This window comes from Cebus imitator, unplaced genomic scaffold, assembly GCF_001604975.1.
Source record: "Cebus imitator isolate Cc_AM_T3 unplaced genomic scaffold, Cebus_imitator-1.0 Scaffold72, whole genome shotgun sequence".
Classification (NCBI taxonomy): domain Eukaryota; kingdom Metazoa; phylum Chordata; class Mammalia; order Primates; family Cebidae; genus Cebus; species Cebus imitator.
In genome coordinates, this window is record NW_016107387.1 from 3119985 (window position 1) to 3141082 (window position 21098).

At 42.9% G+C, this 21098-nt stretch overlaps 1 pseudogene; it reads right to left on the reverse strand.

Annotated features, from left to right (window-relative positions):
- Positions 1 to 17395: 17395 nt before the first annotated feature.
- LOC108306443 lies at positions 17396 to 18204 on the reverse strand (annotated as a pseudogene).
- Positions 18205 to 21098: the final 2894 nt, after the last annotated feature.

A 21098-nucleotide genomic window follows, 5' to 3' on the forward strand; every position in this document is an offset into this window, starting at 1 on the left:
CTATATTTCCAACAATTCTATCACTACTTTGAGTGAAGGGATAAAAATAGGGGCATAGTTCTCAGAGGTCACAGTTAAATAAACTTGCATGCTATTTCCTTACCTAAAAGTAGTATACCTCTTATTCTCTTCATGAACATGTTCTCTCTCCCAGATTTTTCTCATTTATTCATTCAAAAAAATATTGTCTAGGTGCCTGCTATGGTTTGAATGTTCGTCCCCTCTGAAACTTATCTTAAAACTTAATCCCCAAAGTAACAGTATTCAGAGGGCCTGTAAGAGGTGATTGGATCATGAGGGCTCTGCATGAATGAATGAGTTAAGTCATTAATGGATTAGTGGATGAATGAGTTATCATAGAGTGGGTTAGTTTTCATGAAAATAGGTCTGTTATAAAAGTCATTTGGTACTGCATGTTCTCACTCATAAGTGGGCGTTGAACAATGAGAACACATGGACACAGGGAGGGGAACATCACACACTGGGGCCTGGGGGGTGGGGAGCTAGGGTAGGAATAGCAGGGGGCAGGGGTTGGTGAGGGATAGCTTCAGGAGAAATACCTAATGTAGGTGACGGGGCAATGGATGCAGCGAACCACCACCATGGCACATGTATACCTATGTAACAAACCTGCATGATCTGCACATGTACCCCAGAACTTAAAGTATAATAAATCAAATTTTTTTTAAAAGTTGTTTGGGCTCTCAGTGTGCCTCTCTCAACCCATGATGACTCCTACCATGTTAGCAAGGAGGCACTAATCAGAAGCCAAGCAAATGCAGTCATTTGGCTTTGGACTTCCCAGCCTCAGAACTGAGACATAAATTTTGTTTTAAAAAAGAAATTACTTAGTCACAGGTATTCTATTATAGCAACAGAAAATAGACTACGACAGTCTCTATGTGCTAGGCTTTGTGCTAGGTGCTGAGGATACACTTGTGAACAAGACAGACAAGGGCTCTGCACTCAGGGAGAGTATATTCTAGCACAAAGAGATGGAGGCATGTAAATATATAAATAATATCAGTTCACAGAGTGAGAAGGCAGTGTGAAACACTGGGTCTATGCGTCAAAACTACCTGGGTTCAATTCTTGGCAACTTCATTTGCTAGTTGTATGGCCTTGGATAAGTTACTTAGCCGTAACAGAATAGTTCCTGATTTGCACAATGGGAACTGCAATAGTGTCTCTCTCATACAAAGCATTTGAGCTGCAACTTAAATACTGGTATTAAAGCGGCCATATTAAGAACTTGAAGAAGAGCAGGGAATAGCAAGTACAAATGTTCCGTGAGGGAAACAGGCTTCAAGATTTGGTTTCTAGTTACTAAAAGAAGGCCCTTGTGTCTGCATACACCAAAAAGGCACAGAAGTGATAAGAGATGGGATTGGATGAGTAGGCAGGTACCAAAAACCACATAGAGAACTTTGGATTTATTCTTACTGATTAGGTTTTAACCTCTGTCTGCAGTGATTTCTTCTCATTTGGCCTCTCACCTTTCACCTTCTAAAATCCTAGTCATATTTCAAACACAGTTCTAATATTTTCTCTATAAAGGCTTGATTTTTCTACCCATCAGCAAAATTAATTCCTGCCTTCTTGATGCTCCAATGATCGAATTGGTTACATAATTGATTTTTTACTTCATTCATTGTGAGTGTGAGCTCAGGGATTAAGCCTATTTATTTTATTTTATTATTATTATTACTATTACTATTTTTATTTGAAACGGAGTCTTGCTCTGTTGCCCAGGCTAGAGTACAGTGGCACGATCTCAGCTCACTGCAACCTCTGCCTCCTGGATTCAAGCAATTCTCCTGCCTCAACCTCCCCAGTAGCTGGGACTATAGGCATGTGCCACTGAACCCAGCTAATTTATATATTTTTAGTAGAGATGGGGTTTCACCATGTTGGCCAGGTTGGTCTCAAACTCCTAACCTCAGGTGATTCAACTGTCTTGGCTTCCCAAAGTGCTGGGATTATAGGAATGAGCCACTGCTCCCGGCCCCCATTCATTTTAGAATCACCTAGCAAAGTGTATGGCACAAAAGCACAATAAATATTCTTAGAATGATTGATGTATTATTGAATGAGTGAATAGAAGATCTCAGCTTGGGCCCTTTTTGTCAGGTTTGCTTATTGAAAATCTAGACCCAAAGGGACTCATATGTAACCCAAGTAGATTTCATTTGGATTACAAAGAGACCAAAAGTACCAGGGAAAATGGGAGGACATAAAAGGGAAGAGGATTGGAATGGAACTCCATATTCTTGGATAGAAGCCACACTTTTTTTTTCTTCTCTCCTAACCCTAGCTGTTATTATGTGAACTTGGGAAAATTAATGAAAAAGAATTAATAAAATTCACAAGTTTCCACTCATCCAGAAGTTAGACTTCTGAGGACTTCAGATATCTTTAACTTAGGGAAAACATAAAAGCAAACAAACCTCCAAACTAAAATAAACTAACAAAAATCCCAAAATCAAAAGCCAGACATTAGAGAAAAACCTTAGCCTAATGAAATGACTATAAAACCCATAGATCTCATAGCAAAATTGCCTTCAGATGACTGACCATTTATTTCCTATTCTTCCTTCCTTCTCTTCTTGTCCTTCTCGCCCAGTTATTTATTGAGCACCTACTACGTGTTAAACACAGAGCTAATGCTGGGCATAAAGCAGGAAACAGGATGGGCACGTCCCATTTATCAAGGAACTTACTTTCTCCTTTGCTTCTGCTTTCCTAATCTATCACCCTTCCTTATTGTAGTAGAAAAAGGTATTCAAATCTACTGAAATCAAAATTTCGGTATTCAAATCTCGCCTCTCCCGATTAGTCATTTCTCTCTTCCGCAAATTGTGAAAGACCTAAGTCAAAATCTGGCCCCAATATAAGAAGTCATTATGAAAGCACGAAAGAGGATAGCATAGGAAGACTGGATTCCTGGGATGAAGTCTCGGCTCTGGCGTTTGTACCCATCTACCTTGAGCAGGTCACAGGACTTCTGTGGCCCTTGGACTCTCCACCTGTAAGGGACAGGGATTGTCCTTTTCAACAGTCTATGACTCTGGGCAGAGCCTTTCAAAGTGATAACTCAGCTAATATCCCTGGCTCAAGTGCTGTGGTATTTGATACAACTAGCAGACACCACATCTGCCAGCCTGTAACAGCACCTGCAGGGTAAGGGCTTTAAAGATGTTCAGGAAAAAACAGGTCTTTCTCACTTCTCTGATGAAGAGATTGACTTTAAAGCCAGGAAGAGAGAACTCTGTGCAATTTGATGGGTTTCAGAACATCAAAGGCAGTTGAGTTGGTGTTTGGAACAATCTCTCAGGTCAAATCTAATTTTATCCGAGCTGATGTTTTTTAAGCTCGGGTAATTGCTCCCAGCATAACCGCCACTTCCTTGTTAAAAGGCAGTAAAGTACAACTTCTGCAGGGACCTGCAGCAGAGGGTCTAGCAGATGGCTTTTGTCTTCATTGCTGCCGGGGCTGGGGCACTGAGCTAGATTTAAATCCTGGGAGCTGTAGATTGACACAGCAGAGAGGACGTCGAACCTGGAACTAGGACCATGGTCTTCGGATCTTGGCTCCACTACAGATCCTCAGAGATTCTCCTTTCCAAGGGCGTTTCCATTTGGACTTGGCAGTTTTGTGATGGAAGAGGGATGGAGAGGAAATTGGGCTGTGGACAGCAGGGTTCTGTGGAGCTCTAGGGAAGGCAAAGTTGACAGACGGAAGCACAATATGGTACAAGGACTCTATTTAGAGCCATTGTCCTGACTTGGAGACAAGTATCAGCCTGAACTTTAGGCATTAGAACTGCAGGAGGCTCCTGATGATGCTGGGACAATACAGTTGGGGAGTAAAGGTCCTATGTCTGCAGCAGCCTTTTGCATTCAACAAGGGAGGTTGGGTGGAGAAGTACAGATAACACAGGCAGAGCCCAAGTCAATTCCTTGCTTGATAATCTGTTTTGAATCTGGCAGAGTCTATCCTCCAACCTCTTGCCAGTCACACAAAGGAGCAAGTCTACTGTTAGCGAAGTGCAGCAGAGTAGCTCTGAATTGTGGAAGATTTCCTAATTCTTTATTATATCTTTCTGCGTTTCATAGGTAGTGTTGGGTTTTGTGATCCTGTCAGTATTCACAGCTCACCCTCCTAACTGAGAAACAAACATGGCAGACACTCTTTCCAACATCTCCACTGGTGCACTTTCCAGATTCCACCTGAGAAGCTCTGAGACTCTCATCTGGTGTCTGTCTTGCTGAAGTGGGGCATCCACAGAATATGCAGGAACGCCACGGGGATATCTTCTGGGCCACACCCTGAACGACCCTTGGGCTATAGGTAGAAAATACATGCAGAAATAATTGTATTTGCAGTGAGCAGTATTTTGATATTATGTATATGATTACTTTGATCTCTTTTTCCCTACACCTTTTCCTTTATCACTGAAGAAAAGGTTTTTCATGTACACTGCCCTTAGGCTATAGACGGTACATAGTGAACAAAAGAGTCAAGTTCCAGCATTTGAACTTTTAATTAGTCATTTGTCGTTCTAGTAAATCTATAGCAAATTCTGTAATCATGAATGCCACCAATCTTTCTTCCAAGAATCAGGTGCTTGAAAAGAAAAATAGTAAATGTTTGAATTCTCAAAAGCTTGGCTAGAAGATCAGGAGGAAAATCCTGAAGAAAGAAGGCAAATATTGATTACAAAGAGGAATTTGAAGAAGAGCAGAATCCTGCCTCAAAGGGAGTAAGAGCAACTGAATTTTAGGAGAAAAGGCAGAAACATCAAGTTGCAGAGAGGTCTGCTTACCAGACGCAGCCTTGGCGTCAGAGGCGTTTGAACCGGAGCAAATCCATCTTGAACGGAAGCTGGGTAAAATGAGGCTGAGACCTACTATGCTGTATTCTAAGTCACAGGAGGAGATCGGAGGTTGGCACAAGATACAGGTCATAAAGACCTTGCTGACAAAATGGTTTGCAGTAAAGAAGCCGGCTAAAACCCACCAAAACTAAGATGGCGACAAGAGTGATTCCTGGTTGTCCTCGCTGCTACACTCCCACCAGCACCATGACAGTTTACAAATGCCATGGCAATGTCAGTAAGTCACCCTCTATGGTCTAAAAAGGGGAGACATGAATCATTCACCCTCGTTTAACATATCATCAAGAAATAACCATAACAATGGGCAACCAGCAACCCACAGGGCTGTTCTGTCTATGGAGTAGCCATTCTTTTATTCCTTTACTTTCTTTTTTTTTTTTTATTACAATTCCTTTTAATTAATTTTTTGTTCTTTCTTTTTTTTTTTAATTGCATTTTAGGTTTTGGGGTACATGTGAAGAACATGCAAGATTGTTGCATAGGTACAGACATGGCAGTGTGATGTGCTGCCTTCCTCCCCATGAACTATACCTGGTATTTCTCCCCATGTTATCTCTCCCCAACTCCCTATCCCCCACTGTCCCTCCCCTATTTCCCCCCTACAGACCCCAGTGTGTGATGCTCCCCTCCCTGTGTCCATGTGTTCTCATTGTTCAACACCCACCTATGAGTGAGAACATGCAGTGTTTGATTTTCTGTTCTTGTGTCAGTTTGCTGAGAATGATGGTTTCCAGGTTCATCCATGTCCCTACAAAGGACACGAACTCATCGTTTTTGATGGCTGCATAGTATTCCATGGTGTATATGTGCCACATTTTCCCTGTCCAGCCTATCACCAATGGGCATTTGGGTTGGTTCCAGGTCTTTGCTATTATAAACAGTGCTGCAATGAACATTCGTGTGCATGTGTCCTTATAGTAGAACGATTTATAATCCTTTGGATTTATACCCAGTAATGGGATTGCTGGGTCAGATGGAATTTCTATGTCTAGGTCCTTGAGGAATCGTCACACTGTCTTCCACAATGGTCCTTTACTTTCTTAATAAGCTTGCTTTCACTTTACCCCATGGGGTTGCCCTGAATCCTTTCTTGCGTGGGATCCAAGAACCCTCTCTTGGGGTCTGGATCCAGACCCCTTTCCAGTAACATTGGGGTGCAGTGATGACAATCCAGTGGCTATAGCAGTGGGGCCTAGAAGGTCAGGGACAGATGTCAAAGGTGTGGGAATCCCAGCGACATCCCAGCCTCGGCCACTCCTAAGATATGCTCTGCTCATGCCATCTCTCATCTTTTTCTCTCATCCTTTTTTTTTACTACAATGTTTATTCCTGCCTTGATGCCATTCAACAATGATGCTATTGTTGAATGGCATCAAGGCAGGAATAAAAAAGGCATGTAGTAAAAAAAAAAAAAAAAATGTCTTTCCATCTCTCATCTTTTTTTTTTATTACAATGTTTATTCCTGCCTTGATGCCGTTGTTGAAAATAGCCACACTTTGCTAGGCTCTACTGGTTTGTAGATCACAGTCTGGGATGCTACAACCATCCTCACTCAGGAGGAAAGCTGGTTGAAGTGATCTGGCAGATTTGACGCTGTCCTCCAGGAGCCAGAGTTGTGCATTTGTTATTTTTCCCTTTATTACCTCCGTCGTTCATGTTAACAGTATTATTAATAATAGTTATAATTATTTGTTGAGAATGTATATTTCCAGTCATTGCGCTACGTGCTACACATGGGTGATTTTACTTAAGCTGCATGACACCTGGTTGAAGCCAATGTAATCATCTCAAGTTTATAAATAATAAACTGAGGATCATAGAGGTTAAGTTAAATTTTTTTGATTATACAACTAGTGGGTGACAAATGTGAGATTTAAATTCAAGTCTTTCTGATTAAATCTGCTATTTAAAGTGACCCAGTTATACTGCACTGAATAACATGTACATTGGCCAGAATTGTCTGAAGGACATTTCTCCAAATCCTTTTAATTGTTATATATATAATGAATGGTCCGGGTGAGGTGGCTCACGCCTGTTATCCCAGCATTTTGGAAGCCTGAGGTGGGTGGATCACGAGGTCACAATCCTGGTCAACATGGTAAAACCCTGTCTCTACTAAAAATACAAAAAATATCCAGGTGTGGTGGCACATTCCTGTCATCCCAGCCACTCAGGAGGCTGAGGCCAGAGAATTGCTTGAACCCAGGAGGCAGAGGTTGCAGCGAGCTGAGATCATGCCACTGCACTCCAGCCTAGTGACAGAGCAAGATTCTGTCTCAAAAAACAAAATGTATGTAATGAATGTTGCCAGTTACTCTGGCTGTTCATCATCTGCATTTCTTTCTGTGTTTAAGAGATTTTCCACTTTGGGGTTTTAGTGGAAGAATGATTTGCAGTGTTTAGGTGAACACCAGTACACAGTATTTGTTGGATGCTAATGTTCAAGGGCAAAAGGGTCACCAGTGTCAGGGGTTGCCCTTTCTCTTCTGTCATGTTACAGGACAGTACTGAGATCCGTACGAGACCTGCTGGATGCACCATGAGGTTGTGCACCAGGAAAGAGACCTCGCCTCCCTTTTACTTTCTCATTTTACAGAGCAAGTATGAGAGTGATTTTGCAGGCAGCAAATAAACGTTGTGGATTTGGGAACCAAATTTAACCTTAGCTGGGCCAACTGTGCTGGAAAATGCCAGCTGGCTAGCATCTGGAGACTTTGGAAGTTGAAATCATGTACAAATTCTCTCCATAAGGAGAAGGGAGACTCTGGTCTCAGCTAGCTTACTTCAAGGCTACCTAAGTTTCATGTGTCCTTCTTTAGGCAATCCTGTTTTCCTCTCCATAGTCCATGGGCTCGTCAGACGCAAGTCTTTCTAGTAAGGAAATGATGGGTTCATATATAGAACATGAAGAAAGAAAGGATCATTCAACCTCCACTTCTATGCACTTCCTGGTACTAAAAAAAAAATTATATCCAGCCTTAGGCAAAATCTCTAACCCAATTCTTGTTCATTCAGGTGATTTCAATTTCAGCGGTAAGAACCATTCATTTCCAGCTCATGGACAGCCCGGATTTAGATAAAGCCTGTTGTCTACATGCTTCCAGATGCCGAGCTCAACCTGGACAAGCAGAGGCATTCACTGATGAAGGGCAGATACGGAGTGAGGATTAAACCAGCCAAGAGGGGAGCCATGTGCCCTCCTTTCTGCACCCTCAAAACCCAGGCATCCCTGATTGGGACCTTAGCCCCTTGGCTCACACTCCACTCTCTGCCATGTCCCAGCAAGGATACAAAAAGGCAGAATCCATACCATCTCAAGCTCTGGTTTTGTACCCCTCACTCTAGCCTCCTGAGTGCCTATGAGCTTTGCCGGAACAGAGTCCTACAATGGTGGTTATTCTTTCAGTAGGATCTTCTCATCCGGAGTTCCTGTGAAGTCAGCAGGAGTTGTTTGATTGACATGTTAAGGCATGACCCTAGAATCAAAGGAACAGCAGCCACATCCACTTGCAGCTATTTGTAGCTCAGTGCCTGACAAGCTGAGTAATGCCTCGGTGTTTCCTGCCTTATCAGTGCCATGGTGGCAACATTGCTATCACCCGAGGTTAGTTTTGCCTGTTGGATTCTTCTGTGCCTGGCTTTCTTTGCCCAGCATCATGTTTTTAAGATTCATTCAAGTTGGTTTCTGTATCAGCACCATGACTCTCTTTCTTGCTGAGTAGTATACTCCATTGTACGAACACACTGCAAATCATTAATTGACTCTCCCATTCATGGAGGGATGGTTTGTTTTCCAGTTTGGGGTAATCCTGAATAAGACTGAAGTAAGCATTCTAGTATAAGTGTTTTGTGTGTGTGTGTGTGTGGCAGGGGGCATGTGCTTTTATTTCTCATGAACACATAACTGGGAGTGGAATTGCTGGGTCATCAGATGTACGTTTAATACACCCTTTTTCTGCTAAATTTATGCAGCTATGGCTTGTAATGAAGAGCTCTCATGCTACAGGCATTGCTGTCACTATGGTTAATTATCCACTTTTACCAAGCACAATAAAATGTCAGGTATTCTGCTAAGTGTAGGGAATTCAGGGGTGAAAGGGACTTCATTTTGTTCTTGAGATTTATCAGTATCTGGAAAGAGAGACAACACATCTGCCGATAGAGATGTTAGAAATTACAAGGGGATATTTTTTGGGAGCCTGGCAAACAGAGAGAGGATGGTCTGAATGTCAGAGGAGGGTGCGTCCTCTGAGACCTGGTGCATTTGTGTAAGGCTTGCCAAAGACCTGGGGCTGGAGATACAGCTGGAAGAATCACTTGAAAAATTTTATTAAGTGGATGTTAAGTGGATTATTGAACATCAGCTTCATGGAATATACGTTCATTAAAATTACAATTAGAAAAACTGTATAATAACTTGGAAAAATAATGGTAGACTATTAAGTGAAAATGACAGAATAAAACTATCTCTGTTATGGTTATGGCTATGTAAATAATTCTTATGAATGTGGGAAGGAAAGAAAGCTAGAAAGTGAAAACAAATGATGTGTTTTCACAGTGCAATTATGGGTGAAGTTTTGTTTCAATTTTCAATTTTTTTTGAGGGTTTTTTTTTTTTTTTTTTGTACAGTGACATTTTTAAAGCAATAAGAGTTGGGAAGGACATGAGTATTCCTGGCCAAAAAAATAACCTTGTCACAGACTTAAGAATGTGAAAGTAGATAGTTTGTGTGCTGGGATGTCTACACTTAAGTGTGTTGAGTAGCTATGCTCCATCAGAGCTACTAAACCAGAAACCAGGACTGCTTTGACTGAGTACATCACACAGGCATAACTCAGGCAAGCAGCCCAGCCCTTAACTTAGAGAGAGATCCTAGTGGCTTACCACCCTGAGGGATGGATGCAGGAAGAGGAGAGAGACCTTTGGACTCAGGGCTAGGAGTGTTTGGTAGGTGGAAGAGGACTTGATGAGAGGGTATTTAGGGCTGAAGGAAGTGCAGCCAGAGGTGACCATACTCACTCTGCTGGCTTTAGCAGGTACAGTCACAGCTTTTGCTCAGCAACACCCAGTACCACTTTTTCCAGGAGCACTGAGACATGGCAAGCTGCTGTAGGGACCAAAGGAAAATATTCCCTTTGCCTTTGGAATATTTGCTAAAAATCAAAAGGAAAAAGGCAAATTGATAGGAGAAAAGGCATATGTAGTATATATTTATCAACATGCATGGGTGGATATCAGAGCGATCACCCCACCACACGGTGGAGGATGAATGCTGCCCTTCTTCTTAGGCGAAAGGAAGGTGGGGAAGTATAAATGATTTTAGGGGGGTAGTCGTGATTTTTAGGAGAATTCAATGGCCTTAAAGAACATACAGTGACCTGGGACAAAACCTGTATGGTCTGCAGAGCAGACAATGGTTTGCAACAAAACTCTGTCCAGGGATGCTGATGTATTTCAGTCTTTTTTCCTTTGATATGAGTTCAGTTAATGAAACTCAGGGAAAGAAACCAGAGGTCATTGTTTTCTTTTTTGGCAGGTCTGGACTTGAGGCAGATACAGGGACTTCAGAGAACAGCTTCATCCTATACTTGGAGAGAGACAGAGATGGGAGGAAAGGAGGAGAGGTCGGAGAGAATTCGAGGCTTCTTCAGTTCTGTGTGCTCACAGCACCATATTCTGGGATATCCATTTCTGAGCCCCAACATTGCCTATCCAGCAGCCCATGAAGTTGTTTTCATTTTTACTTTAATGACCCAAAGCTGGGTAATGCAGACGTGGAGATAGTCCCCCCGACCCCGCATCCCTTGGTGCAGTCAATGAGGCCTAGTGAGAGTGCCCAGCATGCAAGCAGCTGAGACGGGGCAACCCCATAACCCACCCAGATCAAAGAGATAAGCAACTTGTTTCCAAATGAATTATTGGCTGGAGCAGCCTGGGAGGCGCTCTTATTTTTCTTACAGAGAGAAACCTTGGAAAGGTCTCTCGAGGGGTAGGAGGCTAAGAAAATTCAAGAGATCTCAAGTACTTGAGCTGTGTTTAGTTTCACTGGCTCACATATCTGATCAAGCCTTGGAATAGTTATCAGGGCTTTCTCGATTATTTGCTTCTGTCTCCAGGCATTCCCAACCTGTGGTTAAAACGAGGTTGCATCAGTGTGAATTTGATACGCAATGCTGATGACTCCTGGTCTCTCTACCTGCTTCTTGTAACCTTCCCAAAGCTTCACTGTTAGTGCTCAGATCTCCAGAGTATTCACAGATAACCCTCCTAAGTCCTTCTTCCCTGAGCTGCTCGTCAATGTCTGTGGCAATGTGGCAGCTTGAATGAAGCACTGCCCCACCACCGCTAAGGCTGCCATGGATTTCCGCGCAGAATGCTGCTGCTGCTGCTCCCAGTATGCTGTCTCCCAGTTCAGCCAGGACTGCAGCACCCTCAAGACAATACAGCCGGGTTCTATCACTAGTCCCCAAGGCATCGATCTCAGCATGTGAGCTGGGCTGGCTCTTGCGGCTTCTGTCCAGCAATAGGAAGCATGCCTCCCACCAGCAACTCCCTGCTTTCCTTTTCGTATTGGAGCCTCAAAGTAGCCTTGTCTATGCCCAGAATGACAGAAAAACTGTTACTTTTTTTTTTTACATCTAGTCTTTCTGTTTTCAGGCAGGGCTAGGGAACAGACACCTGGACTGGTCTATGGGATACCTTCTGTTGGTTCTTCTGCCTCCTAGACTCTTTCCATATACTTGACTCTGTGCAAGGCTCAGCATAATTCCCTTCTATATGTCCTCAAGTTTTCTAAACTGACACCTTTCCCCAGATGTCGGTGCTAGACAGGAGGATGTGAGATACTTTATCATACTCGCCATCAAGCCCACCACTTCTCTTCTCTTCTTGGTGCTTCACTGGGTACCACAGAGCACAACATCCCTGATATATGTGCCCTGGCCTCATTTAGCATCAACTCTCATCTCCTGTTTGTCTAACACCAATGGCACTCTGAGTTTCCTTCCTGAGTCCCCAGTGGAGTATGAATGAACTCAGTTTATATTAGACAGTATCTCTGTGCAGATGTGTTTAAAAATGGACCCAGTGTTTGTTTTAATCAAGTATGGTAAGATATGCAGACACTAAAACGACTGTTATGAAGGAAGAAGTTTTTATGCTCAGTGATCCCTAGAAGTAGGAAGTATGATGGTCATATGGGGAGGCACCAAGGTAGGTCAGGAGGCAGGGGGAGCAGTGGGAAAATGTGGACAAGGGCGTTCCCGGTGGGTCACATGGAAAGGAATGGTAAGGCAGGGTAAACAGGCATAGGATCGGGTAGTTTGAATAGTTTGGGCAGGCTCTGGGGCAGAGGAGTTCTTCCTTGTCTGGTAGTCCATCCCTCAATGAGATAATTAAGGAGATGGATGGTGGCCTGGAGTGTCAGAATTTGATAAGGGAGGTCCTTAGTGGGTAGGGACTCTGGATTGGTTGGTTTGATTATGAAACTCACACTTGCAGGTGAATTGTTTATCACTCCAGGGATTCGCTAGCCCTGGGAGTGTAGTCCCTCCAGGGTCAACAGAGCCCTGATGTCGAATCAGCAGAATAAAAAGACATGCTTACTGCAGGCTATCAGACAGTTTTATTTATTCAGTGCTGAGCAACTTTACAGACTACTTCTGCAGCTTACAACTTACAGTTTCTAAGGGGGATCAAAACAAACAAGAAGGCAGAGATCCAAGAGTAAATCCAGTCTCAAGCCATCATAGAACACTGGGGGCAGCCTGGAAGGGGGAATCGGCCATGAAGGGCAGCATGGGCAGCGTGTGGAGAGAGGGGAAGGCCGGCAGTACTGGCTGCTGAGTAGGGTGTAAAGGTCTGTGAAACAGTGGCAGCAGTCTCTTCCCCATCGTCTGAGCTGCTGAATCACCAACAAGAGTGACTGAGCAATCCTTCAAAGGATGCTCACTCAGGCCTCACCACACTCTTCCCTGAATCACTGGGCCCAGCATCATTTTCTCTCGGAGTTAATTCCTTCAAGGCAAGGATTTCTTGATGTGATGTTATGGAGCAAAACAGGCTTGGATTGCCTTCCAGTTTTACAACTCACTTCCTGAGTGTCTTTGGTGTTTAGTTACCTCTCTGTACTTGTGTCTTTCAAGCTGTAAAATGGGAATAATAATATCACTATTGCAGGGTTGTAATGAGAAATCAGTATGACGAAGCATGCCAAATGCCCGGTGCAGAGCCTATCACAGGGAGGGGCTCAACAAAGTTGGTTTCTTTCCCGTGCTTTGATGTTAGTGAGAGCATCTCTAGGGTAGCCTTTTTCTCCAGTGTACCACACTGCAGAAAGCAGTGCATGGTTTTTTTTTGTTTGTTCGTTTTTTTGTGTGCGTGTGTGCGTGAGCGTCTGTGTGTTTATGGGTTTTTTTTTTTTTGTGTGTGTTTGTGTGTGTGTGTGTGTGTGTGTGTCTGTTTTTGTTTTACAAGACTCGAGGTCCTTGAAGCCAACACGACTTTTAGACCAGAATCAAGAATTGCAGAAAACAGTTTATGAAATCATTTTGTCCTCTGAGCCTCCCAAGATGAGACTCATAAAGACTTGGACACAGAAATTCAAGGTGTTTGTTGGTGCATCAAGTCTACTGAGGGAACCATAGGCCTTTTGAGAACTGCCACATATCTTGGACAGTGTATGTGGAGAAGAGACTGGCACTTGCCCATGTTTTCCTTGCCTGGGGAAGGATTCCGCTTCTTAGCTACAGAAAAATGCCAATGGTAAAGAAATCAAAGAAGCTTAAATTCTTATTTTATTTTACTTTAAGTTCCGGGATACATGTGCAGAACGTGCAGGTTTGTTACATAAGTATACATGTGCCATGATGGTTTGCTGCACCTATCAGACCATCATCTAGATTTTCAGCCCTGCATGCATTAGGTATTTATCTTAATGCTCTCCCTCCCCTTGCCCTCACCCCCTGACAGGTCCTGGTGTATGATGTTGCCTTCCCTGTGTCCATATGTTCTCATTGTTCAACTCCCACATATGAGTGACAACATGTGGTGTTTGGTTTTCTGTTCCTGTGTTAGTTTGCTGAGAATGATAGTATCTGGCTTCTTCCATGTCCCTGCAAAGGACATTAACTCATTCTTTTCTATGGCTGCATAGTATTCCATGGTGTATATGTACCACATTTTCTTTATCCAGTCTATCATTGATGGGCATTTAGGTTGGTTCCAAGTCTTTGCTATGGTAAATAGTGCTGCAATAAACATACTTTTGCATTTGTCTTTGTAGTAGAATGATTTACAATCCTTTGAGTATATACCCAGTAATGGCATTAAATTGTATTTCTGGTTCTAGATCCTTGAGGAATCACCACACTGTCTTCCACGATGGTAGAACTAATTTACACTCCCACCAACAGTGTAAAATCTTTCCTATTTCTCCACAGCCTTGACAGCATCTGTTGTTTCCTGACTTTTTAAATAATTGCCATTCTAACTGGCATGAGGTGGTATCTCATTTTGGTTTTGATTTGCATTTCTCTAATGACCAGTGATCATGAGGTTTTTATTTTCATATTTTTGTTGACCATATAAATGTCTTGTTTTGAGAAGTGTCTGTTCATATCCTTCGCCCAGTTTATGATGGGGTTGTTTGTTTTTTTATTATAAATTTGTTTAAGTTCGTTGTAGATTCTGGATATTAGACCTTTGTCCAATGGGTAGATTGCAAAATGCTCTCCCATTCTGCAGACTGCCTATTCACTCTGATGATAGTCTCTTTTGCTGTGCAGGAGCTCTTTTGTTTAATTAGATTCCATTTGTTAATTTTGGTTTTTGTTGCAGTGGCTTTTGGTATTTTAGTCACGAAGTCTTTGCCCATGCCTATGTCCTGAATGATATTTCTTCTAGGGTGTTTTGGAGTTTTTTGTTTTGTTTTGTTTGAGATGGAGTCTTGCTCCGCCACCAGGTTAGAGTGTAAGGTGTGATCTTGGCTCACTGCAACCTCCACCTCCTGAATTCAAGCAATTCTCCTGTCACAGCTTCCTGAGTAGCTGGGATTACAGGTGCCCACCATCGCACCCAGCTAATTTTTTGTATTTTTAGTAGAGATGGGGTTTCACCATGTTGGCCAGGCTGGTCTCAAACTCCTGACCTCAGGTGATCCACCTGCCTTGGCCTCCCAAAGTGCTGTTCCTATTCGTCCACCTTCGCTTGAATTTTTTTGAAGCTCTTTTGCAGAACCAACATTCAGTCACTATGGGGAAAAACGTTTTCTATTGCTATTGTTATTGTTTAAATAGACTTCATTTTTAAAGCAGTTTTAGGTTAAAGCAAAATTGGCCAGAACATATAGAGAGTTCTTGTACACCCCTGCCCCCTACCACCCTCACAGTCTCCTTCATTATCACAGTGGTTCACTTTTTATAATCAATCAATGAACCTACATTAATACATCACTATCACCTAAAGTCCATAGTTTACATTAGGGCTTACCATTGGTTTTATACATTCTATGCATTTTGATGAATATATAATATGTACCCACCATTATAGTGTCAGACAGAGTAGTTTCACTGCCCTAAAAATTATCTGTGTTCCCCTTATGCATCCCTCCTCCCTCTTTTTTTTTTTTTTTTTTTTGAGACAGAGTCTTGCTCTGTCGCCAGGTGCCAGGCGCCAGGCTGGAGTACAGTGGCATGATCTTGGCTCACTGCAACCTCTGCCTTCCAGGTTCAAGCAATTCTGCCTTAGCCTCCCCAGTAGCTGGGACTACAGGCACGCACCATCATGCCCAGCTAATTTTTGTATTTTTTTAGTAGAGATGGGGTTTCACCATGTTGGCCAGGATGGTCTCCATCTCTTGACCTCATGATCCGCCTGCTTTGGCCTCCCAAAGTGCTGGGATTACAGGCATGAGCCACCGCGCCTGGCCCCTCCCTCCCTCTTAACCTCTGGTAACCTCTGAACTTTGTACTCTCTCCATAGTTTTGCCTTTTCCAGAATGTCCTATCATTGGAATCACGCAGTATGTGGTCTTTTCAGATTGGCTTATTTCACTTATTAATATGCATGTTGGTAATATGCATTTCACTAAATGATATCCAAGTCTTTTTATGGCTTGATAATTTCCTTTTAGCACTGATTAATATTTCATTGTCGGGATTTGCCACAGTTTATTTATCCATTCACCTACTGAAGGATATCTTGGTTGGTTCCAAGTTTCAGTGATTAAGAATAATGCCACCATAAACATCAGGCGATTGTTGGGTTTTCATAGAGCACACTGTCAAATAGAGAGAGGTTGGACTAGGAATCAGACCCTGGCACTGCCAGTAACTGGCAGTGGAATCTTGGGCAACCTTCAGTTCTCCTGGCCTTTGGTTTCCTCAACCTGTGTTTCAAATGCCTTTGGTGCCTACTGCCTACTGTGGCTGTGTTCTGGAATGGAAGGGCTTCCTAAAGAAGCCAAGTAGGACCCAGCATCCTGCGAAAACTGACAGGCAGACAGTCTCAGGAAGCAGAAAGGAGTGGGGAACATACCAGGAGAGGATGTCACCACGACACCATCCCCACCACCATGCCACCTGGAGAAAGAGCAGGACATGAGCAAGGAAAAATTACAGCAAGTGAAGAGTCAGGTTGGAAAGAATCTCAGAGCAGCAAAGGTGCTGATTATCCCTCTCTGGAAGTCACAAGCCGACACCAAACAGAGATGGGATTGGGGACGAATCTGGGCAGACACTGGGATGCAAGGTTTCTGAAGATCATGTGCATCTGTGTTCATTAACATGGAAAGATATTCATGACCTAATTTTTTTTGGATGGAGTCCTGCTCTGTTCATGACATAATTTAAGTGGAAAAGGAAAGTTTTGAAACAGAAACCATATTACGATTACATGATTATATGCACGATTAAAATAACACAGGTATTTTTTCTACATCACAGGTTTCATGACAGGAATTTGTGTAAAACAATATTCATCAGGGACTTTTTCTCTTCCTCCCTCTCTTCCTCCCTTTCTGCCTTCATTTCTTCCTTTCTTCTTCCCTTCCCTCTTTCTCAACCTCCTTCCTTCCTCCCTTTCTTCCACAAGTATGTGCTGAATTCCTATTATGTCCCATGTACTGGCCTGTGAAGTGAGCAGAATTAATAAATTCCCTGACCTATTGAGTAGACCCTTTGGACTTCCTTTCCTTTACCTAAGCATTTTGGTTCCCAGGAGGTTAAACAATTTTATTTCACAATTGTCTTTAACCACAAAGACACCATTTTCTTTATATAAAAACATTAGTACAGATACTTACACTTTTTAGGAAATGATTATATGAACTCTTTTAAAGAAAAAATGCACCCCATTATATCATTTTAATTAGGTTGTTTGGAAAAAAGTTCACATCTGGACTGATTCCTAAAATATATTATTCTACCACTCTGCATCTTTAGGTTTAAATTATAGATTATTGTCATCAGTGTATGTTCCTGCATTCTTACATATTTGATAATATACATATAGACTGGTTTATCACTTAATGCTCCATTGGTTCATCAGCCTTCTCTGCAGATTCACCAGCAGGTTCAGCAGGCTGTGCCTTTCTCTTTGGTGTTTCTTTAAGTCCTTCCAGGAACGGAGATGCCTCATCATCATCATAGTTTGGAAACTCCAAGTCTGTATTGACAATTCCAATGGAAACATTCTTTGTAGTTAGGTCCTGTTCTGCAGGAAGTATCTCTCTTAAGGTATGTAAACTGTTTAACCAGTTCATTTAAATTGCACTCCATGAATTCAGACAGATGTCTCTTCAAGTAAGTGCAAGTTAATTGAGAACAGACGCTAATAGACATACCTATGGAGTCAGAACAGCAGATGGAACAGGTTTGGAAAATGTGAGGGGCTGTATCATCATAGCCAGCAATAAGCAGCCCAACACTGTACAATCTGCCCCCATGTCATTGTGTTTGTATCTTGGTCTTACGTGTAATTAGAGACACAAGGAAAGACACAGGAGATGGTCTGTCAAATGCAAATCTTGAATTCAAACACACCTGGCACATCAAATTAATAACAGTGTAGCATCAGCAGTAAGCCCTACAATGGAGATACCAATATGATTGTCGACATGGAGAATTTTTTTCTGATGACCTTCAAGCTCTGACTTCGCCCTCCTCAATGTAATGAACACTGCATGGGTTTTCAATTTAGGCCAACTGTGGCTGAACCATGTTCAACAGCTTGCCTTGAATCTTTTGATGAATTTGATGAATCTTGCCTCCAAACAGGAACATCATTGTCATACTAGTTGAAAAACATGGTTCTTGCAAAGCTGCAAATCAAGGAGTTCTCTCCTTGATAGGATTTAACACTGTCTGGTGTTCTACATGCTATGTGCTTTGCCTGTTTTCTCTGTTTTCTTTCTAGAGTATAAGTCTCACAGGAGCAGCTCCTAGGAGCTAGAATGAGCACAAGTGAGTCCCGACTCAACAGGATGCACCTCTTTACCTTCTTAGGTTAGAGGAAGGGTGGGCTCAGCCTAAGCATGTAGACCACCAACTCCTTCTCAGCCCCTTGGAAGAGTGGGATGAACTTGTATTACAAGTGAAATTGCAAAGATCAAAGCCAAATATAGTAGAGCTCAAGACAGAAGCCTGAGTATGGGAACTACCAAGCAAACACAGGTGCACTTTTGTTTTTGAGACTGAGTCTCACTCTGTCACCCAGGCTGGAGTGCAGTGGTGCAATCTGGGCTCACTGTAACCTCCTACTCCACGGTTCAAGCGATTATCCTGCCTCAGCCTCCTGAGTAGCTGGGATTACAAGTACAAGCCACCACGCCCGGCTAATTTTTGTATTTTTAGTGGAGATGGGGTTTCACCATGTTCGTCAGGCTGGTCTCAAACTCCTGACATTTTACACACACCAATTTATTCTTTCCAGCTTGTAGCAAAATAGATTTCTAACTATAGAAATAACATTTGTTATTAAAACTGTCAAAAGAAAAATAAATTATTATTGTCAGTCTAAAACTGACACTTGCCCCTAGCCACTTTACTTTTTTGTTGAAACTATTGCGTTTTTTTTTAAACTGTGAAATAATGTGCAGGGGAAAAAATGTGCAAAAAGGAAATATGGAGAGCTCAAAATGTATAACAAAGCAAATATCCAAACACCTTTGTACCCATCACTCACGTGAGGAAATAGAACATCCATAGCACCCTAGAATCCCCATTCTCACTACCTCATCTTTCTCTAAAGGTAACCATTGTCCTTATTTCTAGGGTTACCACCTTCGCTCTCTCTCTCTCTTTCTATCCATCTGTGTGTGTGTGTGTGTGTGTGAGTGTGTGAGTGTGTGACTCTGTTCTTGGATTGCTGTATGGAAATACCTGAGACTGGGTAATTTATAAGAAAAGAAGCTTAATTGGCTTATGGCTCTGCAGGCTTTACAGGAAGCATGGTGCTGGCATTGCTGAACTTCTAGGGAGGCCTCAGGAAGCTTACAATCGTGACAGAAGGTAAAAAGGGGAAGAGGCATGTCACGTGGTGAAAATAGGAGCAAGCAAGAGAGAATGGGGAAGGGGACACACACTTTTAGCCAGATCTTGTGAGAACTCGCTATCACAAAGATAGCACAAAGCTATAAGAGATCCACCCCCATGATCAAAACACCTCCTACTATCCCCACTTCCAGCATTCAGGAATACAATTTAACATGAGATTTAGGTGGGAACAAACATCCAAACTATATCATTCCACTTCTGGCTCCTCCAAAATCTCATGTCGTTCTCACACTGTGAAATAAAATTATGCCTTCTCGACAGTCCCCCAAAATCTTAAGTTTTCCAGCATTAACTTAAAAGTGCAAATTATTCACTGGGCACAGTGGCTCATGCCTATAATCCCAGCACTTTGGGAGGCCAGGGCAGGTGGGTGATGAGGTCAGGAGTTCGAGACCAGCCTGACCAACATGATGAAACCCCATCTCTACTAAAAATACAAAAATTAGCCGGGCGTGGTGGCTTGCACTTGTAATCCCAGATACTCAGGAGGCTGAGGCAGGATAATTGCTTGAACCCCAGAGCAGGAGGTTGCAGTGAGTCCAGATTGCACCACTGCACTCCAGCCTGGGTGACAGAGTGAGACTCAGTCTCAAAAACAAAAAAAGAGAGGAAAAAAAGAAGTTCAAAGTCTCATCTCACACAAGACAAACCCCTTCCACCTATGAGCCTATAAAATAAATAAATAAAGGCCGGGCGCGGTGGCTCAAGCCTGTAATCCCAGCACTTTGGGAGGCCGAGGCGGGTGGATCACGAGGTCAAGAGATCGAGACCATCCTGGTCAACATGGTGAAACCCTGTCTCTACTAAAAGTACAAAAAAATTAGCTGGGCATGGTGGCGCGTGCCTGTAATCCCAGCTACTCAGGAGGCTGAGGCAGGAGAATTGCCTGAACCCAGGAGGCGGAGGTTGCGGTGAGCCGAGATCGCGCCATTGCACTCCAGCCTGGGTAACATGAGTGAAACTCCATCTCAAAATAAATAAATAAATAAATAAATAAATAAATACATTAGTCACTTCCAACATACAATGGGGGTATAGCCATTGGATAAACATTCATGTTCCAAAACGGAGAAATTAGCCCAAAGAAAGGGGCTGCAGCCTCCATGAAAGTTCACAGCACAACAGAAAAATCATTAAATCCTAAAGCTCCAAAACAATTTCTTTTGACTTCATGTTCCACGTCTGTGGCACACTGGTACAAGGTGTGGGTTCCCAAGGCCTTGGGCAGCAACTCCTCTCCTGAGGCTTTTCAGGGTTCAGCCCCCAAGGCTACCCTCACAGGTTGTTGAGTACCTGTGGCTTTTCCAGGTGGAGGGTGCAAACTGCTGATGGATCCACCATTCTGGGATCTGAAGGATAGTGGGCCCCTTCTCACAGCTCCACTAGGCAATGCCTCAGCAGGCACTCTGTATGGGGCTCCAACCCCACAATTCCCTTTGGCACTGCCCTAGTAGAAGTTCTACTAGGGCCCCTGTGGGGGCTCTGCTTCTACAGCAAGCTTCTATCTGGGCGCCCAGGCTTTCTTATCCATCCTCTGAAATCTAGGTGGAGGCCAAGCCTCCGTACATCTTGCCGTCTATGCACCCATAGGCTTAACACCACATGGAAGCCACTTATAGCTTGCAATGGTGCTGTGGCCTGAGCTGT